The sequence below is a fragment of the Stenella coeruleoalba genome (assembly GCF_951394435.1).
Source record: "Stenella coeruleoalba genome assembly, chromosome: 16".
NCBI classification, from domain to species: domain Eukaryota; kingdom Metazoa; phylum Chordata; class Mammalia; order Artiodactyla; family Delphinidae; genus Stenella; species Stenella coeruleoalba.
This window is the reverse complement of record NC_137162.1, coordinates 37327381-37347472: the sequence shown is the minus strand read 5'-3', so window position 1 is coordinate 37347472 and position 20092 is coordinate 37327381. Positions and strand designations below refer to the sequence as shown.

The following is a 20092-nucleotide window of genomic DNA, read 5'->3' as shown; positions in this document are numbered from 1 at the left end:
TTGGAGGGTCTCCTGCAGGGGCAGGAGGTGGCTATGTCTCACTGTGAGGACAAGGACACTGGCAGCAGAAGTTCTGGAAAGTACCCCTTGGCATGAGCCTTCCCAGAATCTGCCATTAGCCCCACCAAAGAAACTCCCATAAGCTTAAGAGCTGATTTCTCAGCAGAAACTCTACAAAGCAGAGGGAGTGGCACGATATACTTAAAGTGATGAAAGGGAAGAACCTACAACCAATATTACTGTACCTGGCAAGGATCTCATTCAGATTCAATGGAGAAATCAAAAGCTTTACAGACAAGCAAAAGCTAAGAGAATTCAGCACCACCAAACCAGCTCTACAATAAATGCTAAAGGAACTTCTCTAAGTGGAAACAAAAGAGAAGAAAAGGACCTACAAAAACAAACCCAAAACAATAAAGAAAATGGTCATAGGAACATACATATCAATAATTACCTTAAACGTGAATGGATTAAATGCTCTAACCAAAAGACACAGGCTTCCTGAATGGATACAAAAACAAGACCCATATATATGCTCTCTACAAGAGACCCACTTCAGACCTAGGGGCACATTGAGACTGAAAGTGAGGGGATGGAAAAAGATATTCCATGCAAATGGAAATCAGAAGAAAGCTGGAGTAGCAATATTCATATCAGATAAAATAGACATTAAAATAAAGAATGTTACAAGAGACAAGGAAGGACACTATATAATGATCAAGGGATCAATCCAAGAAGAAGACATAACAATTATAAATATATATGCACCCAACATAGGAGCACCTCAATACATAAGGCAACTGCTAACAACTATAAAAGAGGAAATCAACAGTAACAAAATAATAGTGAGGGACTTTAACACCTCACTTACCACAATGGACAAATCATCCAAACAGAAAATTAATAAGGTAACACAAGCTTTAAATGACACAATAGACCAGATAGATTTACTTGATATTTATAGGACATTCCATCCAAAAACAGCAGATTACACTTTCTTCTCAGGTGCACATGGAACATTCTCCAGGATACATTACATCTTGGGTTACAAATCAAGCCTCAGTAAATTTAATAAAATTGAAATCATATCAAGCATCTTTTCTGACCACAATTCTATGAGATTAGAAATGAATTAAAGGGGAAAAAATGTAAAAAACACAAACATATGGAGGCTAACCAATACGTTACTAAATAACCAAGAGATCTCTGAAGAATCAAAGAGGAAATCAAAAAATACCTAGAGACAAATGACAACGAAAACATGACAACCCAAAACTTATGGGATGCAGCAAAACCAGTTCTAAGAGGGAAGTTTATAGCAATACAAGCCTACCTCAAGAAACAAGAAAAATTTCAAATAAACAATCTAACCTTACGCCTAAAAAAAGTAGAGAAAGAAGAAGAAAGAAAACACAAAGTTAGTAGAAGGAAAGAAATCATAAAGATCAGAGCAGAAATAAATGAAATAGAAACAAAGAAAGCAATAGCAAAGATCAATAAAACTAAAAGCTAGTTCTTTGATAGCTGGTTCTTATCAAACAAAATGGATAAACCTTTAGCCAGACCCATGAAGAAAAAGAGGGAGAGGACTCAAATCAATAAAATTAGAAATGAATAAGGAGAAGTTACAACAGACATCGCAGAAATACAAAGCATCTTAAGAGACTACTACAAGCAACTCTATGCCAATAAAATGGACAACCTGGAAGAAATGGACAAATTCTTAGAAAGGTATAAACTTCCAAGATTGAACCAGGAAGAAATAGAAAATATGAACAGACCAATCTCAAGTAATGAAATTGAAACTGTGATTAAAAATCTTCCAACAAACAAAAGTCCAGGACCAGATGGCATCACAGGTGAATTCTATCAAACATTTAGAGAAGCGCTAACACCCATCCTTCTCAAACTCTTCCAAAAAATTGCAGAGGCAGGAACACTCCCAAACAAATTCTATGAGGCCACCATCACCCTGATACCAAAACCATACAAAGATACTACAAAATAAGAAAATTACAGACCAATATCACTGATGAATATAGATGCAAAATTCCTCAACAAAATACTAGCAAACAGAATCCAACAACACATTAAAAGGATCATACACCATGATAAAGTGGGATTTATCCCAGGGGTGCAAGGATTCTTCATTATATATAAATCAATCAATGTGATACACCATATTAACAAATTGAAGAATAAAAACCATATCATCATCTCAATAGATGCAGAAAAAGCTTTTGACAAAATTCAACACCCATTTATGATAAAAACTCTCCAGAAAGTGCGCATAGAGGGAACCTACCTCAACATAATAAAGGCCATACACAACAAACCCACAGCAAACATCATTCTCAATGGTGAAAAACTGAAAGCATTTCCTCTAAGATGAGGAACAAGACAAGGATGTCCACTCTCGCCACTATTATTCAACATAGATTTGTAAGTCCTAGGCATGGCAATCAGAGAAGAAAAAGAAATAAAAGGAATACAAATTGGAATAGAAGAAGTGAAACTGTCACTGTTTGTAGATGACATGATACTACACACAGAGAATCCTAAAGATGCCACCAGAAAACTTCTAGAGCTAATCAGTGAATTTGATAAAGTTGCAGGATACAAAATTAATGCACAGAAATCTCTTGCATTCCTATACACTAATGATGAAAAACCTGAAAGAGAAATTAAGGAAACACGCCCATTTACCACTGCAAACAAAAGATTAAAATACCTAGGATAAACCTACTTAAGGAGATAAAAGACCTGTACGCAGAAAACTATAAGACACTGTTGAAAGAAATTAAAGATGATACCAACAAATGGAGAGATATACCATGTTCTTGGATTGGAAGAATCAATATTATGAAAATGACTATACTAACCAAAGCAATCTACAGATTCAATGCAATCCCTATCAAATTACCAATGGAATTTTTTACATAACTAGAACAAAAAGTCTTAAAATTTGTATGGAGACACAAAAGACCCCGAATAGCCAAAGCAGTCATGAGGGAAAAAAATGGAGCTGGAGGAATCAGACTCCCTGACTTCAGACTATACTACAAAGCTATAGTAATCAAGACAATATGGTACTGGCACAAAAACAGAAATATAGATCAATGGATAGAAAGCCCAGAGATAAACCCATGCACCAATGGTCAACTAATCTATGACAAAGGAGGCAAGCATACACAGTGGAGAAAAGACATTCTCTTCAATAAGTGGTGCTGAAAAAACTGGACAGCTACATGTGAAAGAATGAAAGTAGAACACTTCCAAACACCATACACAAAAAAAAAACCTCAAAATGGATTAGAGACCTAAATGTAAGACCGGACACTATAAAACTCTTAGGGGAAAACATAGGAAGAACACTCTATGACATAAATCGCAGCAAGATCTTTTTTGATCTACCTACTAGAGTAATGGAAATAAAAACAAAAATAAACAAATGGGACCTAATGAAACTTAAAATCTTTTGCACAGCAAAGGAAACTACTAATAAGACGAAAAGACAACCCTCAGAATAGGAAAAAATATTTGCAAACAAATCAACGGACAAAGGATTAATCTCCAAAATATATTAACAGCTCATGCAGCTCAATATTAAAAAAACAAACAACCCAGAAGAAGACCTAAATAGACATTTCTCCAAAGAGGACATACAGATGGCCAAGAAGCACATGAAGAGCTGCTCAACATCACTAATTATTAGAGAAATGCAAATCAAAACTACAATGAGGTATCACCTTACATCAGTTAGAATGGCATCATCAGAAAATCTACAAACAACAAACGCTGGAGAGGGTGTGGAGAAAAGGGAATCCCCTTGCACTGTTGGTGGGAATGTAAATTGATACAGCCACTATGGAGAACAGTATGGGGGTTCCTTAAAGAACTAAAAATAGAATTACCATATGACCCAGCAATCCCACTACTGAGCATATACCCAGAGAAAACCATAATTCAAAAGGCACATGCACCCCAATGTTCACTGCAGCACTATGCCAGGTCATGGAAACAACCTAAATGCCCATCAACAGACGAATGGATAAAGAAGATGTGGTACATATATACGATGGAATAATACTCAGCCATTAAATGGAACGAAATTGGGTCATTTGTAGAGACATGGATGGATCTAGAGACTGTCATACAGAGTGAAGTCAGTCAGAAAGAGAAAAACAAATACCATATATTAACACATATCTGTGGAACCTAGAAAAATGGTACAGATGAACCAGTTTGCAGGGCAGAAATTGAGACACAGATGTAGAGAACAAACGTATGGACACCAAGGGGGGAAAGCCGTTGGGGGTGGGGGGGTGATGAATTGGGAGATTGTGATTGACATGTATACAGTGATATGTATAAAATGGATGACTAATAAGAACCTGCTGTATAAAAAAATAAAATTTAAAAAAAATTTTTAATTTCAAAAAAACGAGAGAGAATTTTTATGTGCATTAATAGGAACTGGTTAGGTTATGGTTCAGCCATATTGTAGAATCCACATAGCTGTTAAGATTGAAGTGGATCTGTTTCTACAGTAGATGTGGATCGATGTCAGTAACATTGTTGGGTGAATAAAGTTGCAGAGCAATGTAAAAAAAAAAGAAAGAAAGAAACTAACACTACATTGTAAAGCAACTATAGTCCAATAAAAATTAATAAAAAATAGCCTATTAATGGAAAACAAAACAAAACAAAAACCCCAAAAAACAAAAATCCCCTCTAAAACCAATCAAACAAAAAAGAATGTCTGTGGTTAAATGGTTAACAAAAGCTTTCCCCCTTTCTTCAAGAGAATTTGATCTTTAGTTACCTGTGTAAAAAATTAATAAGCAGAAACCTAAATTAAATACAGTTGGGAGACCAAAAGAGGGGGGTCCTCATACCCTGTAATGATAGCAGAGTCCAACAGGAAGAAAGACTCCTCTTCCTTTTTGGCAAGGACTCAGCCAAGGAAAAGCCATGGACTCTTTGTTTACCCTAGCCCTCCCAACTTCCTTTTCCCCTCTATAAAAGAGTTCTTCCCTTGCTATGTAGGGCCCTACACATGCCTCACCATGATTGCAGACCCTGAACTGCAATTCTCTGCTTATTCCAAACAAACTCATTTTTGCTGGAGAAATAACTGGCTGTCTATTTGTTTTAGGTCAACACCTGGTAACCTGATGAGGGGGCATGTCAAGTATGTTGACAACTAGTCAACACAACTTATGGGAAAACTGACCCTGGACAGGTAAGTGGCATCTATACTAGGAGAACTATAAATAACTGATAGGAACCATAGCTTTGAGCTTCCCCGAGTGTGGCTCTTGTAACTGAACGTGTCCTTTACAAGGCCCCTGAAACCTATCCCTATGGATTTGCTGTAAGAGCTACTGGCTTCTTTAGGGGGGAATAAGGCCTTTAAACCAGGACAGATCCCACACTTACCTAATGTGCATCTCATCGTTTTGCACATGAATTACTAAGGACTCCTATAGGAAAGGGATGACCATCACTGCCCTTCTAGCAAGCCCTGTTCCTATCCTATACCTTTTGGAGTAGAATGATGTCAAATGTGGCCTTGTGAGTCTGAATGTTGAGTTGAACCAAGAAGAAATCCTGATGCTGAATGTGCAACCTAGAACTTTTTAAAACCAAAACTGAGGATAGTTCATTCACAACATGGACTATATGCAGCTCTAAAAGCTCATGTTTTTGAAGAATAATGTCAATGGAAAATAAATTTTCATGCTATATTAACTGAAAAAATATAACGTGAGAATAAATATATGGTATGTATATACAATATTTGTTGTTATAAAACCCACAAGGAGTTTCAGTCAAAAAGTACAGAAAAAGAGAGTAAGGCAGCATATTAGACATCCTGTATTTTGTCACCTTTTCCCTCCTCTCTTTGTCTTGGGGCAACTAATTCTCACCACTCTAATATTTGTGATTCTTGCCATTTTGGCCATCATAGAGCATAGTGCCCTGGCCACAGTACTCAGTCTATGTCCCAGGCTGGTCAATCAAGATATCTTATTTCCTTTTCCATAGTGGCTCTTTGGGGCATGTTGCTCAGGTAGAGTCAATTAGAATCATTCCTGGGCATCTTGAATGTTCAAATATTGGGACAACTAAACTGAGGCTCTTGATTCCTCTTTGGACAAAGATGAGAAAATCGCTGCTGCCAGTGACCAGGTTGCTAAGATAGAAGAAGAGGCAATAGTTACCTTTCATTCTGTGGGCTTCCTGGGTATAGACAGTCAAGAGGAGTTATATGGTCACATAATCCAAGAAATACTGAATAAAGAAGGGCTTTTTTTTTTTTTCAGGTCCTATTTAATAAACACATTTCCACTAGAACAAGGAGAGCATGCAACATGCAGTGTCTGTCAAATTTATTTAAACAACAAAACTTTTCTTTTTTTGCTTTTTCTTTTCTTTTTTGAGAAAAGCTGCTAGCATGTCTGCTGATAAGATTCCTTTTTAGAACACAGAAAAGAAGTGCTACTCTAAGAAAATAATGGATCAGTCCATTATTTTCTTCTTTGTGCTTTGCTTCATTTTATACATTTTCTACAACTAAAATATTATGTTTAATAAAATTTTCTAAATTATCTACAACTAAAAAATTATGTATATTTATATATAAAAGTATAATGATATTTAATACATTGTCTGCTTCTATCTGTGAAAGGATGCAGGCACGCTTTCCTTTCATAAATATATTAGTAGCATTACTAACATAGTAATACTTTTTTTGCCCAAAATTTAGGATCAAGAGTACCTCCCCTTTTACCAATGGAGGCACACAATTTTTATTTTTAATTTGAGATCTCTGTCTTCCCTGTTTTCATACCCTTGCGTGAGGGTAGCCAAGTTTATCATGTATTCATCATTCTAGCATATTAGGAGAAAAGAAGTTGTTACCTGTTCAGTAAATTAATGAATCTTACTGCATTTTTTAGTTCCTATGCAAATGTGTGTATATATAGATATGGCTTACAAAAATGGTAACATATTATACAATATTTTCATAATTTAATTTTAAACTTAATAATATATGATAGGCATCCTTCCATGCCAGTATACAGGGCTCATTAACAACTGTTTATTAGCCTACTATGAATTGTAAGGATGGAGTCATACAGACCTTAGCTACGTGTCCTCATTTAACCTCTAGGTGCATCAGTGTTTGTCTAAGTGGGGATAATTTACCTACATGGAAGATTTGCTATAAATTTAAGTGGAATACTGTAAGTACAGCACTTAGCACAGGGCTAGAACAGAATGTGCTCAGTAAATGGGAGCTTTATCATTGGGATTAGTAATAATTAAGGGATTATTCTACTAATATTGCCATCAATGGATGATTGGGGTATTTCTGATTTTTGCTTCTGCAAACAAGACAGCAACACATTCAGTACACCCTTGTGTAAAGATTTCTATAAAATAAACTCCAAAAAGTGGAACTGCTGGATCAACAGTATGTCCATTTTAAGTTTTTCTAACACTGCCAAATTTCTTTTCAGAAAAGTGTTTTCAGTGGGCACTATCACCAGCAGAGGATGCTACTTGCTGCCTGCCTTTCTGGAAAGGCAATGTGGCAGGGAAGGAATTTTAGCAGGCAGTTGAAAATGACTAGGCTATGGTGAGGCAGAAAAGAGAAGGCAGTCCTATGGGGGTGTGTCAGGGGTTCTCAACACCATCTTTTGGCTTGATGATTCATGAGAAGCACTCACAGGACTCAGAAAAGCTGTTATATTATTGGGTTATGTTTCATTACAGTCAAAGGATACAGATCAAAATCAGCAAAGGGAAAAGGCACAGGGGGGAAGCCCAGGAGAAACCGGGTACAAGCTTCTAGGTGTCCTTCCCAGGGGAGTCTTATGGGGACAAACTTAATACTCCCAGCAACAACATGTGACAACCCATGTGAAATGTTGCCAGCCAGGAAAGCTCACTTGAGCCTTGGTGTCCAGGATTGTTACTGGGGGTCAGTCACAATAGACATGTAGAGCCCACTTGACTGATCTCAGCTACTCAGAGTCTAGCCACCCACTATAGCCAAAACAGGTTTTCACCATAAATCACATTGTCAGGATACACTTATCTGGTCAAACTGGTATGCCAAGGCCTCAGGCATACAAGTAGGTTTTTACCATAAATATAGTAGGGTCCAAGGCCTTAGGCATACAAAAACACTTATCAGGAAGAAAATTTCAGGGGTTCAGAGGTTATCTCCCAGGAGCTGGCCATGGACTAGAACTGAAGACAGGCATTTCTTTGGAAGGTGCATGGTTTGAACAACCCAGGCCTGCTGAGTTAACCCTTTTCTGCCCATGGGGAAATGGCATGAGCAAAGATAGGGAGATGGAAATGCATAAACCACGATTAAGGAAAAGAGTGTAAACTAGTATGGTTAAAGAGAAGGAGAGCAGAGGGAGGTTAAGTGGAAATGTAGCTTGGGTCAAGAGTCTTCAATGCAGATAAGCATGGGATTGGGGACTATTAATTGATAGTGGTTTAAAAGCTGAGTTGGAGTAAAAAGAATCTGGATTCCAGGGAATATTTTGACAAGCCAGAAATAGGAGGTCCTGAAGCAGTGTGATAGCTATGGAGATGGAAAGGACCTGTGCAAGAAACAGTGAGAAGCAACCACAGTAAGACTTCAAGAGTCAATGAAAACAGGTGGACAAAGTAAGGGGGAAGTAGTGTTAACGCATCTTCTAGGACTGCAAGTTCATGTGTTTATAGGTAAAAGCCTCTGTTGACAGAAATAAGGATGTCAGGACAGCCTTCAGATACATTCATATATCCGACAGCTATTTATCAAGGGCCTACTAAATGCTAAACCAATTGTCTTCAAAGTACAGTCCATGAACCACCTGCACTCCATCACCTGGGGAGCTTGCTGACAAAGCATATTACGCCCTTCAAGAGCTACTAAATTCAGTTCTCCAGGACAGGGTATGGAAATCTGCATTTTCAACAAGCTCTCCAGATATTCTTATCATAACTAAAGTTCGAGATTCTCTGTTTTCAGCAGTTCCCAGAAAATCATTTGTATATCTGATTTTAAATATATCTCAAGTTGTGAAAATAGGAAGGAGAAAAAACGGTATAAAGAAACAGACACTTTTTTCTTTCAGGCAATTCAGGATGGGAGTTTCAAAGTTAGGTACAAGAATGAAGCTGAAACTGCTACTGCACTTTTTTGGGGTGGCAAAAAAAAAGGTGGTGGGCCTTGATGTTAGGAAAGGATGGCTAAATTGTGCAGACTTGGGCATGTTCAAGTGTATGGTCCAGGTATGCAATCTATGATTATGAAAAGCACAACTCTCCTTTAGCAAGTGTAACAAGGTCTTTTGCCCAGCACAGCCTAAAACTGCTACAAAAAAAAATAAGACGTATATTTTGGAAATAAGCACATTTAAAAGATGCCTTTATATGTGAATCTTATTTAAATGTGGACAACGCTTTTGTATGTTTATGAAAAAGATTTTTTAAAAAGAAGCAGCAGAGATTACAAGTGACAGCTCAGAGCTTGGTATATAAGACTAATTAAATAAAAATCCAAGTATATATATTTTCCTCTCTACTAACCTCTTTACCTAGCTTTCCCCATCCCCCTTTTTTTCCTTTCCTAAATGAGTCCTTTCCACTCCTGGTTGACAGTAAAGAAGACAGCATGCTCCAGATAAGGCAGCTTTCTTCATTTAATATAATGTTGATGGTTTCTCTCATTGAGTTTTAGCATCCTTCTGAAAATCTGGCAAACACTATGATACATGCTGTCTCCATTAAATGTATTAAAAGAACATTCAATCAGGAAATTAGCTAACTATTCTTTAAATAAATTATATTTGAGATGTTACATATAAAATATGATAATTCTGAGAGGAAATCAAATTATGCATAATATTTTAATGTACTGTGTTGAATAGAGTGAAAAAAGCATAAGCTTTAGAGCCAGACAGATATCAGTTTGATTTAGGGCTCCAGATTCAGGGAAGTTATTTAGGCTTTCTGAATCCATTATTAGATTCTCATCCATTATCATCGTTTCTGAATGGGGCATCACTGGCATGTGAGGCAGGATAACTCTGTTGCATGAGGTGGTTCTCAGCATTGCAGGACAGTTCGCACCACTACACTCTTTGTTTTAGCTATTAAATACTAGTAGCATTCCCAACTCCAACTTCAGGACAACCAAATGTCTACAAATTTGCAAATGCCCCCAAGGAGGTGCTTGTTAATGTGATGCTCCTTGTTAAGAGCAAGTGCTTTAAATGGGTTATAATAATACCTCTTCAGTTAGGAGCATTTTCCTGACACTTCTGAGTAAACAAAGAGGTAGTTAAGAGAATGCACTGAGGTCAGTCAGACCTGGGCTAAATCCCAGCCCGGTCAATAGTGGCTGTGTTGCTTCATCTAAGCCTGAGCATCTCATCTATACAATTATGATAGGAGTAATACCTGACACAGACGATTATTGTGAGAATTCACTGAAATAATGTGTGCTCAGCACTAAGCACTGAACCTGGTGCAGAGTAAGCCCTCAGTCAAGCCAGCCATAGTTCCAGTCATTATTGTTATTAAAGCCAGGTGCCTGAGACTAAGGAGAGGGGAGGTGGCAAGGAAATAAGACACCTTGTTTAAGAAGTTCTGCAAAAACGAGAAAGTGGGAAATAAAAAGTAGCTAGAGAGCGTAGATTTGTCAGCTTCCTTCGCCCCGCCCCCCAAGATAGGAAAACGCTGTGTATATTTGAAGAAAATGGTGAAAATGAGGCTGAGACTCAAGAGTATAGAAAGGGCGGCTATGTGAAGCAACGTGATGAGGAAGCCAGCAGGCTTGGGCACACAGAAAGAAAAGACATCACTGGCATTCCGCTGGGGCTTTTCCAAACGTGAAGCTGTGGAGTCTGCCTACTTTCATGGGGATTTTCACCTACTCCACACTTTATTAGCGCCTCACTCTCAAAGCAATGGCCAGCAAGCAACAGAGCTGCTTTAATGTTATCAAACCAGGAGAAAAAAAAGAATCTGGACTTGAAGGATGTGCTGGTTTAATAAGGGAGACCAATCTACTAGGAAGTGAAGCAATCTCGTCCCCATAACTTGTTCCTGGCACTGGATCTTGGCTTCAGAGCTGATATCTGATAGCCTTTCAAAGACCACTTTTACAGTTTCTTTTTGGATGCTTCTACTCCATTCATTATTTTTTTTTAATTTTTATTTTATTTTATATTTTTTAACATCTTTACTGGAGCATAATTGCTTTACAATGTTGTGTTAGTTTCTGCTGTATAACAAAGTGAATCAGTTATACGTATACATATATCCCCATATGCCCTCCCTCTTGCGCATCCCTCCCACCCTCCCTCTCCCACCCCTCTAGGTGGTCACAAAGCACCGAGCTGATCTCCCTGTGCTGTGCAGCTGCTTCCCACTAGCTATCTAGTTTACATTTGGTAGTGTATATATGTCAATGCTACTCTTTCACTTGGTCCCAGTTTACCCTTCCCCTCCCTGCGTCCTCAAGTCCATTTTCTATGTCTGCGTCATTATTCCTGTCCTGCCCCTAGGTTCATCAGAGCCAGTTTTTTTTTTAGATTCCTTATATATGTGTTAGCATACGGTATTTGCTTTCCTCTTTCTGACTTACTTCACTCTGTATGACAGTCTCTAGGTCCATCCACCTCACTACAAATAACTCAACTTCATTTCTTTTTATGGCCTAATATTCCATTGTATATATGTGCCAATCTTCTTTATCCATTCATCTGTTGATGAACACAGGTTGCTTCCATGTCCTGACTATTGTAAATAGTGCTGCAATGAACATTGTGGTACATGACTCTTTTTGAATTATGGTTTTCTCAGGGTATATGCCCAGTAGTGGGATTGCTGGGTCGTATGGTAGTTCTATTTTTAGTTTTTTAAGGAACCTCCATACTGTTCTCCATAGTGGTTGTATCAATTGACATTCCCTCCAACAGAGCAAGAGGGTTCCCTTTTCTCTACACCCTCTCCAGCATTTACTGTTTGTAGATTTTTTGATGATGGCCATTCTGACCAGTGTGAGGTGATACCTCATTGTGGTTTTGATTTGCATTTCTCTAATGATTAGTGGTGTTGAACATCCTTTCATGTGTTTCTTGGCAATCTGTATATCTTCTTTGGAGAAATGTCTATTTAGGTCTTCTGCCCATTTCTGTATTGTGTTGTTTGTTTTTTTGATATTGAGCTGCCTGAGCTGTTTGTATATTTTGGAGATTAATCCTTTGTCAGTTGCTTTGTTTGCAAATATCTTCTCCCATTCTGAGGGTTGTCTTTTCATCTTGTTTATGGTTTCCTTTGCGGTGCAAAAGCTTTTAAGTTTCATAAGGTCCCTACATTTTCTTTAAGTACTTTTAAATGACTTCTTTAACCCTCAGTTGCCCTTTCGTTTTTCCTCTACCTTCATGAGTAGCACTAAAAAACCTTTCCATGTCTGATTTATTCCAATGTCCCTTCAGATCCTAATTTTACCTTTCTATGCCAAGAAGAATTTTCCAATACAATAATTTTCAAGTCATCCCTCACATAAACTGCAGAGGTTCATTCCAGATTCTCTGTGATGATCCAGAAATCATAAGAAAAATGTAGTCTCTGACTTCTAGGAGGTGGGGCTTTGTCTTGACCAATCGGTCATATATTTTTTTAACTAAAAGAAAAAAACCCATGATATTAGAAAAATGGTAACATTGACTACAGTGGTAACAGTATAGGGCATGTTTCAAAAGTTAAAAAATAAGGAAAAAAATCAAGTTTGGAGAATCATAATGCTGTACTAAAGCTGTGTAAGAAATAACTGAAAAGTTAAAAATAGCTATGGAATATTTTTTTCATAGTCTTCTCTACAGGACACTCTGCAGATACTCTACAAATCCAGGGTTTTATGAGATCAGAGACTCTGCTTACCCTTCTCCTACCCAGGAGGTTTGCAATGCAGTCCCTGAGGAGTCCTGAAGAACCCAGACTTATTTTATAAGTTCTTCCCAAACTTATTTAAGGGTAGTATGCACTTTTTATGGAATACCTATTAATATCCCACAGAACTAGTGTTCTGTTGACCAATGTGGTGAAGGACCAGAATTTAGTTTTTGTCTTTGTTTTGGTTGTTGTTACAGTTTTTCATTTTTTAAAACTTCCAATCAATTGATGACTAAGATTTTTGTTAAATACAGAGTCATATATTTGGATGTCATTGCAATGTCAAATTACCAGGAAAATTTCTAAGCCCTTACTCTCAATCTCTGACTTATCCTATCCTAGATTGGTAGCAAAATGTTTGCAGGTGGGCACTGGTCCATGGATTCCACAGAGAAGCAGCTGAGTCATTCACTGTGTACCACCCTTAAACTTGCTGGAATGCATATAGCTAGGAAGAGGACAAGGGAGTACATAAAATAAGCTCCCCCATAGTCCAAAATGAGTAGGTGACATATTGAAAAGCAATATGCTTTTATCTTGAGGAATGTTCATCAAAGCCACTTTCTAAATCAACAATCTTGTAGTGCTTCAAAGCAGAAGTCTGGACACAGTATAAACTACCCTCATTGATTATTGTTTGAGAAGAATGCATCCTAAACATGAATCACTTCCCCTATAGATGTAGGTATCAGCAATAAAGAAAAGATAGCCAAATTCTTTCCATTATCTATTTTTTAAAAATCTGCATAAATGGGTTGAGAGGTGAGTAAGAGAAGCCAGTTCTCCATTTTGTGTTTGCTAGGGTACTGATGTTCACAAAACATGCAAGCCCAAGGCATGGTTAAACAGCAAATGCAATGCCGTTCCTTAACTAGTAAGGTTTGCTGGAATTCACATCTAATTAAATCTTTTTTGAACAAGGGATATGTCTCCGTAAGTGCTTTATGCTGTGTTCCTTTGCCACAAAAAGGTTGACTGCAATAATAGTATGACTTTTTTGCAGCAGTTAACTTACTATAATATACATGAAACTCAAATTTTTGGATTAACCCAAACAAGAATAACTTAAGCAAATTTTAGTTTTGTATCAATATCATTAAATGATAACTATTTATTATTAGGAAAAGAACAGGAGAATGGCGCAGTGTGGCCTAAACTGAGCAACAATTCAGGGACATTCCATGTCTAGATTTGCCTCTTAAATAGTAATATTCAGTATTTGTTCACAGAAAAACTAATAGAGCAACAAAGCAGGTGCCTATCACCTTGAGGAATTTCCACCATGGAGGCTAAAAATGATGGTGATGATGGTGACCACAGGGATGACAATGATAACAGTGATGGAAAGGAAAATGGTGAACAGGGATACTGATGATAGAGATGACAGGGCTGATGGAGATAAAGGGGATTCAGAGATGATGACAGACAATAACAGCAGCATCTCACCCTCCCTGATCATCCTCTGTGTGCCTGGCACTGGACTAAAGGTTTTATATGCATCGCCCCACTTAATTCCCACAATCTTCCTATGAGGTGGGCACTGCCATTGTCTCTGTTTCACAGCTGAGGAATTTCGCGGTCAGAGAGGGTCAGTATTTTGCTGACTTCACACAGCTATCCTGTGCAGGGGCTGGGATATGACCCAAGTTCTGTCCAACCCTAGAACACATACTGTTGCTTCTAATCTATGCCACCATCCACTAGGTAATACTCTCTAGGAGTTCATAATACATGTTGAATGCATGCATGGAATTTTATGAGGCCATGTGGTCCAGATAGATTAATGTTTATCCTGGTTAGATTTTATCTTTTTTTTTTAAACCTACAAACATTAAAATTTGAGAATCAGCTGCCTCGGGTTCTTTGTGGACTAAGGACCACTATCAATAAAGACTTTAGAATCTATTCCAAAAGGGTCTCATGTTATCTTTCAAACATTTAAAAAAACATTTACTTTCTCCCATTTAAACACGTTCCTTGTGCCTGTTTCTTAATGTCTGCTTCCAGTGCCACAGTCTTCCTAGTCTCCAAGTGTCCCTGGCTTGAAAACATGAGGTCATCTGACTCTTCCCTCTCTCTTATTCCTTATATCCAATCAGTCTTTGATACCTGGCAATATATTGTCAATACTCCGGTCAGATTCCTTTCCTTTCTATTCCCACTGCCATCACGCCATTATGAAATCAACACCTCAGGCCCACTTGCTGATTTTAACTATACGGCTGGGTTTAATCATATGACATGGTTCCTCACTTCCTGTCATCTCAAGTCCAAATAACTCACTCTGTCACTAAAGATCCCTTTACATGTGGTCTCACTTCACCCCAACATTACCTGCCTCTAGTCATCAAAGCATTCCAGGGCAGGTTGGTATCCTTAAGGGCTCTCCACTGTTCCCCCAAATAAAGAATGAACCCACAATATGCAGGCCTCATCCATCCTCAACTCAGCCTTTCCAGCTGCAAATCCCTAATTACCTCCAATTACCTTCTGTGGTAACACTTCCATTACTCTGAACCATGTGACTATTCTCACATGCTCTCATACTTACCCTGCAGCCCCTTCTTGGATTGGTTCATTTGTACCTCTCCACTAAGACCCAGGAATAACAGGCTTCCTCTGTGAACTTCAGCTTATCCTCTGCACAATCGATCCTTCCTCGACTCCTCTTCTATAGTATTTATCACCCAGTGTTGTCATTCTCTGTGCTTGTCAAACTCCTATCTGCTGCTTTTTCATATCACAGCAAATGGCACAGTACATGGCCTATAGGAGGGTCTTAACATGAATGAATGAATGAATGAACTGTTCACTCCAAATATGTTCTCTTCATTCCTATACAACTCACTTATAATGTACTCCCTTCCATGTTCAGGCCATCTCTTTAAGAATGCTGGAACTACTTGTCTAAACAAGTGCAAACTGGCTTCTCCCTTTTCCTGACTTCACATAGCTGTAACTACATTACCTTGTATTGTTTCTATCTATCTATATAGATTCTATCTCTCCAGCCAAGTGAGGAGCCAGAGTACCTGGGTTTGAATCACATATTTACTTTAAATAGATTTGTTTGTCTTTGAATCTAACTTGTGTCTCTGTAGAGAGTATATAGCTGGATCTTACTTTTTAAAATCTAGTATGACAATCTATGTCTTTTGACTGAGATGTTTAGACCATTCACATTTAATAAACATGGGTGGATTTACATTTTTCATTTTGCTATTTGTTGTCTGTATGTATCCTGTCTTTTTTGTTTTATTCCTTCATTACTGCCTTTTTTGTGTTGTGTATTTTTAGAGTACTATTTTAATTTCTGTGTTGATTTTTTTTAATGATTTTATTTGGAGTTATTTTCTTAATGGAGGCTCTAGGGATTACAATATGCATCTTGACTTATCACAGTCAACTGCAGATTACTAATAAATGAGTCAAATGTAGAAAATTGGCTCCTTTATAGTTCCATTCCCTCTCCATTTTTGTGCTATTATTGTCCTATATATTACATATATATGAATGTATACATATATGTGTAAATGAAACAGTATAGTATAATAACTACCTTATAGAATATTATGACTTTTGCAGAAGTCATGAGTAGAAATATGCTTATATAGCCTTTTATATTAACATATATTTATCATTTCCAGTGTTTTTCATTTCTTTCTGTGAATTTGAGTTATCTTTTAGTGTCACTTCCTTTTAGCTGACAAGATTTCTTGTCCTGTGGTATTCTTGTAAGGCAGATCTGCTAGCAATGAGTTCTCTCAGTCTTTTTTTTTTTTTTTTTTTAATCTGGAATGATTTATCTCATCTTCATTTTTGAAGGCTAGTTTTGCTGGATATACAATTTTTGGTTGGCATTTTTTCTTTCAGCCCTTTGAGTATATCATTCAACTGCTTTCTGGACTCCATTCTTTCAAATGAACAGTCAGGCATTAATTGCATTAATTCTTCTCATGTCATGGGCTGTTTCTCTCTTACTGATTTTAAGTTTTTCTTTTTTTCTTTGGCTTTCAACAGTTTGAATATGATGCGTCTAGGTGTGTATGGTTTTGTGTTTATTCCTTATAGGATTCATTGAGTTTCTTGAATCTGTGGAGTAATGTTGGTTTTCAAATTTGGAAAGTTTTTGGCCATTATTTCATCAAATGTCTTCTTTCTCTGCTGCTTTCTCTCTTTCCTCTCATTTGGGACTCCTATTGCATGTATGTTGGTATTCAAGATGTCCCACAGATCTCCAAGGCTCTCCTCATTTTTCTTTTCCTTTTTTTTTTAAGTTTCATGAAATTTAATTTTATGTTCTGTCTTTGGGAAATCACATGAGGGAAAAATATATTTTAGGTAATATTAAACATTGCATTATCCATGCCATGAGAAAGAGGATTTGCCCTGGGAAGTGACCAGTACTTGGGTTCTGAATATGGCATTCAAGTTCCAACTTAGACACTGAGAAATCTACCACAATGGCCTGCACTATCTTCTTTTTTCCTTTTTATTAAAGCATAGATGAAATGCAATATTATATTAATTTCAGGTGTAAAACATAGTAATTTGACAGTTATATACATTACAAATTTATCCCCACAATAAGTCTAGTAACCATCTCTCACCATACAAAGTCATTACAATATTATTGGCTATATTCTCTATGTTGTACGTTATATCTCCATGACTTATTTATTTTATAACTAGAAGCCTGTACCTCTTAATCCCCATCAGCTATTTTGCCCAATTCCCAAATCCCTTCACTTTGTCAACCACCAGTTTGTTCTCTGTATCTATGAGTCTATTTCTGTTTTGTTCTGTTTGTATGTTTTGTGTTTTAGATTCCACATATAAGTGAAATCATATGGTATTTGTTTTTCTCTGTCTCACTTACTTCTCTTAGCATAATGCCCTCTAGGTTCAGCCATGTTGTCACAAATGACAAGATTTTATTCTTTCTTATGGCTGAGTAATATTCTATTATCTATATATACCACATCTTCTTTATCCATTCACCTACCAATGGACAGTTAGGTTGCTTCCATATTTTGGCTACTGTAAATAATGCTGCAAAAAAACACAAAGGTCATACATCTTTTCAAATTAGTGTTTTCATTTTCTTTAAATATCCAGAAGTGGAAATGCTTGATTGCATGGTAGTTTTATTAATTTTTTGAGGGACCTCCATACTGTTTTCCACAGTGGCTGCACCAATTCACATTCCCACCAACAGTGCACGAGGGTTCACTTTTCTCTACATCCTTGCCAAGACTTGCTATTTGTTGTCTTTTTGATAATAGCCATTTTGACATGTGAGGTATCTCACTGTGGTTTTGATTTGCCTTCCCCTGATGATTAATGATGTTGAACATCTTTTCATGTCTCTGTTGGCCACCTGTATGTCTCCTCAGAAAATCAAAATCCCTTTGCTCATTTTTAAATCTTGATTTAAAAATTTAAACAATTTTTTAAAAAATTTTAAAAATTTAAAAAATTTAAAAAATCTTGATTGTTTGATTTTTTTGATATTGAGTTCTGTGAGTATTTTATATATTTTGAATATTAAAATCTTGCCAGATATATCATGTGCAAATATCTTCTCCCATTCAATAGGCTGCCTTTTCATTTTGTTGATGATTTCCTTCATGTGCAAAAGATTTTTAGTTTGATATAGTCCCATTTGTTTAGTTTTGCTTTTGTTGCCCTTGCCTGAGAAAACAGATCCAAAAAACACTGCTAAGACTGAAGGCAAAGAGCACACCGCCTATGTTTTCTTCTAGGAGTTTTGTGGTTTCAGGTCATACATTTAAGTCTTTAATCCATTTTGGGTGTATTTTTGTATATGAAATAATAAAGTGGTCCAGTTTCATTCTTCTGCATGCAGCTATCCAGTTTTCCAAACACCATTTTTGAAGAGACTGTCTTTTCCCCACTGCATGTTCTTGGGTCATTTGTCATAAGTTAATTGATCATATAAGTATGGGTCTATTTCTTGGCTCTCCATTCTGTTTCATTGATCTATGTGTCTGTTTTTGTGCCAGAGCCTTATTGTTTTCATTAGTATAGTTTTGTAATATAGTTTGAAGTCAGGGAGCATGCTACCTCCAGCTTTGTTCTTTCTTAAGCTTGCTTTGTCTATTCAGGGTTTTTTTTGTGGTTCCATACAAATTTTAGTATTATTTCTTCCAGTTCTGTGAAAACTGTCACTGATATCTTGATAAGGTTACATTGAATTTGTAGATTGCTGTGGGTAGTATGAACATTTTAACAATATTAATTTTTCCAATCCATAAACACATAGTATCTTTCCATTTATTTGTAGTTCTTCTCTGTTCCTTTCTTCTCTCATTCTCCTCCCTTGTGATTTGATGACTTGCTTTAGTGTTAAGTTTGTATTCCTTTCTCTTTATTTTTTGCCTACCTGTTTTAGGTTTTTAATTTGTGGTACCCATGAGTTCATATATTACAACATATGTATACAGCAGTCTATTCTAAGTTTATGGTTTATGTTAAAGTGCATTCTAAAAGCACTGCATTTTTACCTCCACCCCAGTTTCATGTTTTTAATGTCAAATTTTACATCTTTTTGTTTTGTATATTGCTTAACTAATTATTTTAGATATAGGTAATTTTACTACTTTTCTCTTTTAACCTTCATACTAGCTTTATAGGTGGTTGACCCACTACCTTTACTGTATGTTTACCTTTACCGGTAAGATTTGTTCTTTTACAATTATCTTGTTTCTAATTATGGCTTCTTTCTTTCCATTTAAAGAAGTCCCTCTAACATTTCTTGTAATGTCAGTTTAGTGATATGAACTCCTTTAGGTTTTGTTTGTCTGAGAAACTCTTTATCTCTCCTTCAATTCAAAATAATACTCTTGCTGGGTAGAGTATTCTTGGAAGTAAATTTTTTCCTTTCAGCACTTTGAATATATCATGCCACTCCCTTCTGGCCTGTAAAGTTTCTACTGAAAAATAAGTGGATAGTCTTATGGGGGTTCCCTTGTATGTAACTAGCTGTTTTTCTCTTTCTGCTTTTAAGATTCTCTCTTCAACTTTTGACATTTTAATTACAATGTGTCTCAGTGTGGGTCTCTGGTTTCATATTGTTTGGAACTCTCTCTGGTTT

The 20092-nt window shown here is 36.8% G+C and overlaps 1 protein-coding gene and 1 long non-coding RNA gene across 2 annotated transcripts in view; one reads left to right on the top strand and one right to left on the bottom strand.

Annotated features, from left to right (window-relative positions):
- LOC307175348 overlaps positions 1 to 5802 on the top strand; it is a 286151-nt gene extending 280349 nt beyond the window's left edge. The window contains exon 5 of the long non-coding RNA XR_013824318.1: positions 5159 to 5802. This is a non-coding gene — a long non-coding RNA (uncharacterized lncRNA). The remainder of the gene's footprint in view (positions 1 to 5158) is intronic.
- RNLS (renalase, FAD dependent amine oxidase) overlaps positions 1 to 20092 on the bottom strand; it is a 273745-nt gene that overhangs the window by 152703 nt on the left and 100950 nt on the right. The window lies entirely within an intron of this gene.